The sequence below is a fragment of the Hemiscyllium ocellatum genome, chromosome 14, assembly GCF_020745735.1.
Source record: "Hemiscyllium ocellatum isolate sHemOce1 chromosome 14, sHemOce1.pat.X.cur, whole genome shotgun sequence".
NCBI lineage: Eukaryota > Metazoa > Chordata > Chondrichthyes > Orectolobiformes > Hemiscylliidae > Hemiscyllium > Hemiscyllium ocellatum.
The window spans coordinates 2358436-2370546 of record NC_083414.1 but is presented as its reverse complement, the minus strand read 5'-3'; positions in this window follow the sequence as shown (position 1 = coordinate 2370546).

Genomic DNA, 12111 nt, shown 5'->3' with positions numbered 1-12111 from the left:
AGGTAGACAATCACGAGGCAGGGCGAACACGGCAAGTCAGGAGGTGGAGAAGTCAACATTTCAGGTGTAACCCTTCTTCAGGACATTCTCCACCTCCTGGTGCTGCCTGCCTTGCTGTGTTCTTCCAGCCTCCTGCTTGTTTACCTTGGATTCCAGCATCTGCATTTTTTTTTGGTTCTGTACTAACTTGAACAGCAGGCAGAGTGCAGAGCTGAAAGTAAGGCAAGCAATGTTAAACTAAAATTCACCGTGTTAAACAATTATGTTGTCATTATTTTATTAATGGCATTAAAGTGAAACAATTGAGGCAACTTTAAACAGTCCCTGTAGGCATCCAATGCCCAGAGAAACTAGAGATGATACTGTGTGCTCATAAAATACCACAGCACCACAGAGTGACTGCAGGATTCCAAGATGCGGGGGAATCTCGGTGTTCTAGTGCATGAGGCACACATCCAGGTACAGCAGGTAATCAGGAAGGCCAGCGGAATGCTTTATTATGAGAGGAATTAAATATGAAAGGAAGGATGTTCTCCCTCAGTGACACAAGGCATTGGTGAGATCACATCTCAAATACCTTGGGCAGTTTTGAATTGAGTTTATTGTCACGTTTACCGAGGCACAGTGAAAAGCTTTGTCTTGTGAGCAATCCAGGCAGATCAGAGTTAAGTAGCATAGATAAGTAAATAATAGGTAAACAGCAGTAAAACAAAAACACAGGCACAGGCAAATGTTAAGAGTTTGTGAGTCCATTCAGTAATCTAACAGTCAGGTAGAAACTGTTTTGAATCCGGCTGGTGCGTGTGTTCAGGTTTCTGTACCTTCTCCCCGATGGTAGAGGTTGTAGAAAAACATTGCCAGGGTGGGATGGATCTTTGAGAATGCTGGCGGCCTTTCCTTGACAGTGGGCCTGGTAGATGGATTCTGTAGATGGGAGGTTGGCCTTTGTGATTGTCCAGGCCGAGTTCCCCACTCTCTGTAACCGTCCCTGATCTTGAATGGTACCGTTGCCGTACCAGGTAGTGATACATCCAGACAGAATCCTCTTGATGGCACACCTATAAAAGTTGGTAAGGGTATTCGCTGTCATGCCAAATTCCCTCAGCTGCCTGAGGAAGAATAGACATTGTTGGGCCTTTGTAACCAGTGCGTCCACATGAAGAGTCTAAGAAAGCTTGTTGTGGATGACAACTCTCAGGAGCTTGACACTGTCCACATGCTCCACTTCTGCACTGTTAATGTGTAGGGGGGCATGAATAACATCCGTTGTTGTGGCTCTGTTTGCCGAGCTGGGAATTTGTGTTGCAGACGTTTCGTCCCCTGTCTGGGTGACATCCTCAGTGCTTGGGAGCCTCCTGTAAAGCATTTCTGTGATCTTTCCTCCAGCATTTGTAGTGGTTTGTACCTGCCGCTTCCGGTTGTCAGTTCCAGCTGTCTGCTGCAGTGGCCGGTATATTGGGTCCAGGTCGATGTGCTTATTGATTGAATCTGTGGATGAGTGCCATGCCTCTAGGAATTCCCTGGCTGTTCTCTGTTTGGCTTGTCCTATAATAGTAGTGTTGTCCCAGTCGAACTCATGTTGCTTGTCATCTGCGTATGTGGCTACTAAGGATAGCTGGTCGTGTCGTTTCGTGGCTAGTTGGTGTTCATGGATGCGGATCGTTAGCTGTCTTCCTGTTTGTCCTATGTAGTGTTTTGTGCAGTCCTTGCATGGGGGTTTGTACACTACATTGGTTTTGCTCATGCTGGGTATCGGGTCCTTTGTCCTGGTGAGTTGTTGTCTGAGGGTGGCTGTTGGTTTGTGTGCTGTTATGAGTCCTAGTGGTCGTAGTAGTCTGGCTGTCAGTTTGGGGATGATGTATCAGGAACATTTCCGAACCGACAGCCAGGCTACTGCGACCACTAGAACTCATAACAGCACACAAACCAACAGCCACTCTCAGACAACAACTCACCAGGACAAAGGACCCGATACCCAGCATGAGCAAAACCAATGTAGCGTACAAACCCCCATGCAAGGACTGCACAAAACACTACATAGGACAAACAGGAAGACAGCTAACGATCCGCATCCATGAACACCAACTAGCCACGAAACGACACGACCAGCTATCCTTAGTAGCCACACACGCAGATGACAAGCAACATGAATTCGATTGGGACAACACTACTATTATAGGACAAGCCAAACAGAGAACAGCCAGGGAATTCCTAGAGGCATGGCACTCATCCACAGATTCAATCAATAAGCACATCAACCTGGACCCAATATACCGACCACTGCAGCGGACAGCTGGAACTGACAACCGGAAGCAGCGGAGACAAATCGTTATAAATGCCGGAGGAATCAGCATAGAAGCGCTTCACAGGAGGCTCCCAAGCACTGAAGATGTCACCTAGACAGGGGACAAAACATCTGCAACACAAATCCCCAGCTCGGCGAACAGAACCACAACAACGAGCACCCGAGCTACAAATCTTCTCACAAACTTTGAACGAATAACAGCCCGCTGAAAGTCAATAATAAGTTCCTTGGTTTTGCCGGCATTGAGAGCTCGGTTGTTCTCAATGCACCATTTTTCCAGGGCTTCCACCTCCCGTCTGTCGTCTGTTTTATCGTCATCTGAGATTTGACCGACTACGGTGGTGTCATTAGCGAACTTGTAAACGGCCTCCTTATTGAAGGAAGGATGTGAATGGAGTAGAGGTGGTTCAGAGCAGGTTTCCTGGCTGGGTAGCTGGACTGAGTGGGTTGTTTGGTGAGGGAAGGTTGGACGGACTGGGCTGGATTCCAATGGAGTTCAGCAGAGTGAGGATTGAAGTGTGTAGGATCCCAAATGATCTTCACAAGGTGATTGTGGAAAGGCAAAGGACTATTTTCCATTCCTGATGAAGGGCTTTTGGCCGAAACATCAATTCTCCTGCTCCTCAGATGCTGCCTGACCTGCTGTGCTTTTCCAGCAACACACTCTCAACTCTATTTTCCATTGTGGGTCAGGCCATGGTGGATCAGTGGTCAGCAATGATGCCTCAGAGCACCAGGGTCCCAGGTTCGATTCCAGCCTCTGGTGACTGTGCGGAGTTTGCACATTCTCCCCGTGTCTGGGTGGGTTTCCTCCGGGTGCTCCGGTTTCCTCCCACAGTCCAAAGATGTGCGGGTCAGGGTGGATTGGCCATGCTAAAAATGCCCTTAGTGTTAAATGCATTAGTCAGAGGGAAATGGGTCTGGGTGGGTTGCCCTTTGGAGGGTCAGTGTGGACTGGTTGGGCCGAAGGGCCTGTTTCCACACTGTAGGGAATCGAATCAGAACGAGGAGCCTCTGTGAGAAGGTGTCCAAAAGAAGTGTAGTCATGGAAAGTTCATGATTTAATCAATTGTCCCAGTGACAATGGGAATCAATTGAAGCATTTTTACCAGATTTTTATCAGATCGCTGCAGACATGAGACCTCAAAATTGAGTTAATAAGAGATGGCAGCCTTTTCGGTGGTACGCTGAGCTGGGCAGGGTAAAGCATGCTGGAGGGCCAGAGAGCTAATCAGGATGGAATTTAATTCAGCTAAGGGTAAGGCAGACTAACTGAGATCAGCACAAGGGAATATGATATTGTTACAATCACTGAGACATGGCTGAAGGAAGGACAGGCCTGGCATTCTAGGGTGTAGGAGGGGAAGGGGCAATGTGGGGGATGTAGGAGAGGTGGCACCATTGCATCATTGACAAAGGAGACTATCCCTGCAGTAATGAGAGAGAATGTTCCAGAAGGGTCTTTCATGAGGCCATCAGGGCGGAGCTTAGAAATGAAAAAGGAGCAATTAGGGGAGCCACAATATCGACAAATCACAGAATTGGGGGGGTGAGGAACAGGGTGATATTCACGGGGAGTGGGGTGAGGAACAGGGAGATATTCACAGGGAGGGGGGTGTGAGAGGAACAGGGTGATATTCACAGGGAGCGGTGGTGTGAGGTATTGGGCGATATTCTGGGGGATTTATCCTAAGGACAGACTGACGGGCAGAGGGGGTGGGGTGACCATGTTGGTAAGGGATGATATTCAGTCCCTTGCACGGGGGGACCTAGAATCAGGGGATGTAGAGTGAGTGTGGATAGAGCTGCAAAATACTAGGGTAAAAAGACCCTCTTGGGAGTTATCTACAGGCCCCCAAACAGTAGTCTGGATGTCGGATGTAAGTTGAATCAGGAGCTGAAATTGGCCTGCCGCAAAGATGTTACTACAGTTGTTATGGGGGATTTCAACATGCAGGTAGACTGGGAGAATCAGGATGGTATTGGACATCAAGAAAGAGACTTTGTGGAGTGCCTCCGAGATGGATTCTTAGAACAGCTGGTGCTGGAGCCGACCAGGGAGAAGGCAATTCTGGATCTGGTATTGTGTAATGAACCAGAATTGATCAGGGACCTCGAAGTGAAGGAGCCATTGGGAAGTAGTGACCATAATACAATAAGCTTCAATCTGCAATTTGAGAGGGAGAGGGTACAATCGGAAGTGACAATATTTCTGTTGAATAAAGGGAACTATGGAGCTATGAGGGAGGAACTGGTCAAAGTTCAATGGTGCAGTATCTTAGCAGGGATGACAGTGGAGGAACAATGGCGGATATTTCTGTGTATAATGCAGAAGATGTAGGATCAGTTCATTCCAAAAAGGAAGAAAGATCCTAGGAGGAGGCATGGGTGGCCGTGGCTGACGAGGCAAGTTAAGAAACATATAAAGTTAAAAGAGAAAAAGTGTAACATAGCAAAGATAAGTGGGAAAACAGAGGACTGGGAAGCTTTTAAAGAACAACAGAGGATTACTAAGAAGGAAATACGCAGAGAAAAAATGAGGTACGAAGGTAAACTGGCCAAAAATATAAAGGAGGATAGTAAAAGTTTTTTTAGGTATGTGAAAGGCAAAGAAATGGTTCAGACTAAAACTAGGCCCTTTAAACAGAAACAGGGGAATATATTACGGGGAACAAAGAAATGGCAGAAGAATTGAATTGATACTTCAGATCTGTGTTCACTGGGGAAGGTACAAGCAATCTCTGTGAGGTAACATTGGCTGAAGGACCTGAACTTAAGGGAATTTATATTTGCCAGGAATTGGTGTTGGAGAGACTGTTAGGTCTGAAGGTTGATAAGTCCCCGGGGCCTGATGGTCTACATCCCAGGGTACTGGAGGAGGTGGCTCGGGAAATCGTGAATGCGTTGGTGATTATTTTCCAGAGTTCGATAGATTCGGAATCATTTCCATGGATTGGAGGGTGGCTAATGTTGTACCACTTTTTAAGAAAGGTGGGAGAGAGAAAGCAGCAAATTATAGACCAGTTAGTCTGACCTCAGTGGTGGGAAAGATGCTGGAGTCTATTATAAAGGATAAAATCACGACACATCTGGATAGTAGTCACAGGATAGGACAGAGTCAGCATGGGTTTATGAAGGGGAAATCATGCTTGACTAATCTTCTGGAATTTTTTGAGGATGTAACGCTGAAGATGGATGAGGGAGATCCAGTAGATGTAGTATACCTGGACTTTCAGAAAGCTTTTGATAAAGTCCCACACAGGAGGTTAGTGAGCAAACTTAGGGCGCATGGTATTGGGGGCAAAGTACTAGATTGGATTGAAAGTTGGTTGGCTGATAGGAAACAAAGAGTAGTGATAAATGGCTCCATTTTGGAATGGCAGGCAGTGACCAGTGGGGTACCGCAGGGATCAGTGCTGGGACCACAGCTTTTTACAATATATATTAACGATATAGAAGGTGGTATTAGTAATAACATTAGCAAATTTGCTGTTGATACTAAGCTGGGTGGCAGGGTGAAATGTGAGGAGGAGGTTAGGAGATTACAGGGTGACCTGGACAGGTTAGGTGAGTGGTCAGATGCAGTTTAATGTGGATAAATGTATGGTTATCCACCTTGGTGGCAAGAAAAGAAAGGCAGATTACTACCTAAATGGAATCAATTTAGGTAAAGGGGCAGTACAGAGAGGTCTGGGTGTTCTTGTACACCAGTCAATGAAGGTAAGCATGCAGGTACAGCAGGCAGTGAAGAAGGCTAATAGCATGCTGACCTTCATAACAAGAGGGATTGAGTATAGAAGCAAAGAGGTTCTTCTGCAACTGTACAGGGCCATGGTGAGACCAAACCTGAAATATTGTGTGCAGTTCTGGTCTCCAAATTTGAGGAAAGACATTCTGGCTATTGAGGGAGTGCAGCATAGATTCACGAGGTCAATTCCTGGAATGGCAGGACTACCTTACACTGAAAGACTGGAGCGACTGGGCTTGTATACCCTTGAGTTTAGAAGACTGAGAGAAGATCTGATTGAGACATATAAGATTATTAAAGGATTGGACACACTGGAGGCAGGAAACATGTTTCCTCTGATGGGTGAGTGCCGAACCAGAGGAAAATACGGGTAGACCATTTAGGACAGAGATGAGGAGAAACTTCTTCACCCAGAGAGTGGTGGCTGTGTGGAATGCTCTGTCCCAGAGGGCAGTGGAGGCCCGGTCTCTGGATTCATTTAAGAAACAGTTGGATATGAGCTCTCAAAGATAGTAGAATCAAGGGTTATGGAGATAAGGCAGGAACAGGATACTGATTCAAGGATGATCAGCCATGATCATATTGAATGGTGGTGCAGGCTTGAAGGGCAGAATGGCCTACTCCTGCACCTATTGTGTATTGTTTATTATCTATTAAACATTTCTAACATTAACTGGGGTCATTTTAGTGCGGAAGGTTTTGACCAGGTGGGACATTATCAAAGGCCTTGCTAAAGTCCCATGTGAATGCACTACCCTCACTGATATATTTAAACACTTGTTCAAAAAGCTCAAATAAATCTGTCAGACAGGTTCTCCCTCCAATAATCGATACTGACTATCCCTGAATAATCCCTGCCTCAGCAAGTGGTGTTAGTCCTGTCCCTCAGAACGGTTTACAATAATTTCCCTCCCTGACTGCAGACCACCTGCTCTGTAAACACCTGGCCTAGTCCTGTGCCCTTCTTGAACAAAGGAACCGCATTAGTTGTCCCCCAGTCATCCAGCAGGTCAGCTGTGGCCAGTGAGGTATTAAATATCTCCACCAGGGTCCCAGCAATCTCCTCCTTGGTCCCATAACAGCCGAGGATACATTCCATCAGGGCCTGGGGATGTCTGCTCTTGTATGTTTGCTAAAATATCTAATGCCTCCTTATTAATCTTACTGTGCTCTGGAACCTCACCATCCCAACTGCAATCCCCAGCTACAATGTCTTTCTCCTCTGTGAATACAGATGTGATATATTCATTTAAGACCTCACCCATGCCTACTGGCTCCACACATATGTTATCCCCTTGCTCTCAAAAAGGCCCCTCTGTCCCTATTATTCTCTTACTCTTAATACACTTACAAAACACTTTGGGATTCTCCTAATTTCATTTCCAAGCAACCTCCTACACTCTCTATATTGGTCCACAAGGCGAGAGCCCTCAGGATCCAAGGCAAGTTGGCAAGCAGGAGGCCCGGGGGGATGGTGGAGGGATGTGGTTGTGATTGGAAGGCACTGACCAGAGATGTCCCACGGGGATTGGTGCTGGGAGCTCTGCTGCTTGTTAAGTACCTTAATGACTTTGATATGAATGTAGAATGTGTCGTTAGTAAGTTTGTGGATGACATAAAAATTGAGGGTGATGTTGAAAAGTGAGGAGGATGGTCCCAGGCTACAGTCTGATGTTGACCAGCTGGTAAATTGGGCAGAGCAATGGCAGATGGAATTTAATCCCAATAAATGTGAGGGGATGCACTTTGAGAGGTTTAATAAGAGAAGGATTTACACAACAGTAAATCCCTAGGGAGTACTGAGGAACAAGGGGAGCTTGGTGTACAATTCCATAGATCCCTGAAGGTGACAGCACAGGGAGATGGGGTGGGGAAGGAGGCATACGGGATAATTGTCTTCAGTATCCAGGGCAGGGAATATAGGAACGAGGAAGTTTTGTTACAGCTTTATAAAACATTAGTGAGGATACAGATGGAATACTGTGTGCAGTTCTGGTCCCCACACTATCAGAAAGACACAATTACACTGGAGATTCACCAGGATGTTGCCTGGGATGGAAGGTCTCCGTTATGAGGAGAGACAGGGTGGGCTGCGATTGTTTTCCCTGGAGCAGAGGAGGCTGAGGGGGATCTAACTGGGATTTACACAATTATGAGAGGCACAGACAGAGTAGATTGTGAGAATCTTTTCCCCATGGCAGACTTATCTAAGACCTGAGGGGATAAGTTAAAGGTGAGGAACAAGTGGTTTAGAGGAAACTTGAAGAAATATTTATCCCCCAGAGGGTGGTAGAAATATAGACCGTGCTGCCTGAGAGGGTGGTGGGGGCAGGTACTCCCACAGCATTTAAGGAGCATCTGGGTGAGCATTTACAATGGCAGGGCACAGTAGGTTATGGAGCAAGTGCTGGGTAATGGGAGTAGTGTGGTTTGGTGTTTGTTGGTCAGCATAGACTTAAAGGGTTGAAGGGCTTGTTCTGTGCTGAATGACTCTCTCTAAGTACAGAACATTCAGTCGTTCCACAATAACTCAAAGAGCTCCAATAAATTGTTTACAAATGTTTACCCTTTCACAAAACCATGGTGACTCTGCCTGATTATCTTGGACATTTTGAAATAACAGCTTTTAACATTTAACAGTTAAACTAACTGTCCAGTGGTTTCCTGCTTTCTGTATTCCTTTTTGTATAAAAGAGTAACATTCTGGACGTAGGCTTGCTCGCTGAGCTGGAAGGTTAATTTCCAGACGTTTCGTCACCATGCTGGGTAATGTCTTCAGTGGGCCTCAGACGAAGCAGTGTACATGATTCCTGCTTTCTATTTACATGTTTGGGTTTCTTTGGTTGGTGTTGTCATTTCCTGTGATGATGTCATTTCCTGTTCCTTTTCTCAGGGGTTGGTAGATGGGGTCTAACTCAACGTGTTTGTTGATAGAATTCCAGTTGGAATGCCATGCTTCTAGGAATTCTCGTGCATGTCTTTGTTAGGCTTGTCCTAGGATGGATGTGTTGTCCCAGTCGAAGTGGTGTCCTTCCTTATCCACATGTAAGGATACTAGTGAGAGAGGGTCATGTCTTTTTGTGGCTAGTTGGTGTTCATGTATCCTGGTGGCTAGTTTTCTGCCTGTTTGTCCAATGTAGTGTTTGTTACAGTCCTTGCACGGTATTTTGTAAATGACATTAGATTTGCTTGGATTACATCCCAATGTAGTGGGATCTTCCCTAAATTTAGAAATTTCAGAAAATAAAAACTAACACATTGACAATCTCATTCGCAAATTCTTTGAGGTCATACAATGAAGTGGACCAGGGCTGAGGGACTGTCAGCTTTACCTCCATTAATTTATTCAGTCCCATTTTCTAGTGATTGTAATGTTTTTCAGCTTCTCCCTTCCTTCCATTTCCTGATTTACTGCTATTTCTGAGATGTTACAGATAACCTGTAGACTGAAGACTGATGCAAACATTTAAACTATCATCTCCTTAAATCTTTGGTTTCAGTTCTATGCAATACTGCGGCATGAGCACTAGGTGGCAGGATTGTGCCATGGCTATGTTCCCATAGGACAGTAAAAGACTAGTTCTGGTCACTGTTACACACTTCACCTTTCAGAATATCACGTTATTAAACGTCACATTTTTAATATTTCCAGCAACAACTAAAACCATCATAAGGAATGAGACTGAGTACAGGAGTTGGGAGGTCATGTTGTGGCTGTACAGGACATTGGTTAGGCCACTGTTGGAATATTGTGTGCAATTCTGGTCTCCTTCCTATCGGAAAGATGTTGTGAAACTTGAAAGGTTCAGAAAAAGATTTACAAGGATGTTGCCAGGGTTGGAGAATTTGAGCTACAGAGAGAGGCTGAACAGGCTGCGGCTGTTTTCCCTGGAGTGTCGGAGGCTGAGGGGTGACCTTATAGAGGTTTACAAAACTATGAGGGTCATGGATCGGGTAAATAGGCAAAGTCTTTTCCCTGGGGTGGGGGAGTCCAGAACTAGAGGTTTAGGGTGAGAGGGGAAAGATATACAAGAGACCTAAGGGGCAACTTTTTCACGCAGAGGGTGGTATGTGTATGGAATGAGCTGCCAGAGGATGTGGTGGAGGCTGGTACAGTTGCAACATTTAAGAGGCATTTGGATGGGTATATGAATAGGAAGGGTTTGGAGGGACATGGGCCGGGTGCTGGCAGGTGGGACTAGATTGGGTTGGGATATCTGGTCGGCATGGATGGGTTGGACCGAAGGGTGTTTTTCCATGCTGTACATCTCTATGACTCTATAACAGTTAATTTTCAATGGCAGTGAGGAATTGAATAAACAATCAAACTAATAAAAGTTCATTAAAACTTTGATAAGAAAACATTAAACTTTCTTCAATAAATATTAGTTAAAGTGAGAGATGCACAGGAAGACGGAGTTAGAGGGGCACAGAGATTTTGGCAAATTGTTGGGCCCTAAGAGGTTCAGCTGTAGGGGAAGGGGCAGAGCGACAGTGGGAACTGAAGACAAGAAGGATCATTTTAAAAGTGAGACATTGCCTCTGGTCGGTGCGTGAGGACAGGGGGTGATGGGTGAACGGAATTCAGCGTGAGCTTGGACACGGACAGTGGAAGTGTCAGTGACTAGTGTGTGGAATGTGGGAGTGAGTTTGGAATAGGTGAGTCTGTGGATAGGTAGAAGTAAAGAGTTTATTACCGACAAGCTGTTGTAAAGATCCCACATTCCAGAACTGCAGGTCACATTCCCAACTTGATGTTACATGCAAGTCTCTAATGCCTCACACGCACTCTCACTCAGCAGCTCTGCCATTCAACCCAGTAGCTATGTTTACACATACTTCTACTGACAGATTACACCAAATGTGACTGATTGAAATCAGAAACTTCAATTTCTGCATTCCTGGTTATCACAAAACTTCCTCATTTAATTTTTTTGAACTTGCCCATCAAAGTTCCTGCTGGTCATTCTAACCTGAGATCCCCTGAATGTCAATATTACTGAGAGGGCACTGACTAGACAGAGAGCTCTGGGACACAAGAGAAACTGGCTAGGTCAGTACTTACTGCCCAGAGGGTGGTTCAGAGTCAACCACATTGCTGTGGGTCTGGAGTCACATGTAGGCCAGGCCAGGTAAGGATAGCAGTTTCCTTCCCTAAAGGATGTTAGTGAATCAGATGGGTTTTTCTGACAATGGTCAATCCTTTCATGGTCACCATTAGATCCCTAATTCCAGGTCTTTACTGGATGCAAATTCCATCACCTGTTACAGTTGGATTTGAATCTGGGACCCCAGAACATTACCTGGGTCTCTGGATTGATAACCCAGCAGTGATATCACGAGAACATTGTTTTGAGAAGATGTGAGAGAAACACCTTTTCACCCAGAGGGTAGTGGGGAATCGGGGTGCCTGCTGCCTGTGAGGGTGGGAGAGGCAGAACCCCCCATCACATTGTGTACCTGCAATGCCACAGCACTCAGAGCTATCGGCCAGGTGCTGTGAAATTTGACTCGAGTAGTTAGCTGGTTGTTTTTGGCTGGTGCAGATGCAATGGGCCTTTTACCAGGTGTCTGTGCCTCTAACAGCTGCTATTGCCAGATTTGACCCGCAGTCTGGCTCTCTGCGTTGCTGGTCTAATGACATTTCCACTCGGGCAGCACCTTCCCAGCAGCTGAGTCCAGCTCAGCCTCACTTGTGAATGGGATCACTGCAGGTCAGGATTCTAACCCCTCGGTTATAGATATCCCAGATGTGCTTGGGTCTTTGAAACTTTGATCAGGGTCTGAACCGGCTCCTAACACCAACCCCCTCCCTTCTTGCCCCTTTACGTTAACAATTACTTTGGGGGAAAAAGCTTCTTCATTGACCCCGTGAATTCATTGCGAAATCTTAAAGAATCCATGAAATTACCCTTTAAGCTACATAAACCCAGTTTATCGACTCCTTGTGATGACACTCTTCAAGCCCAGGTACATTCTGAAGAATTTGTGCTGCATTCCAACCTCAGCACAGCTTTGTGCAAGGTCTGATGTCCAAAGTTATGCATAGAATTCTTGA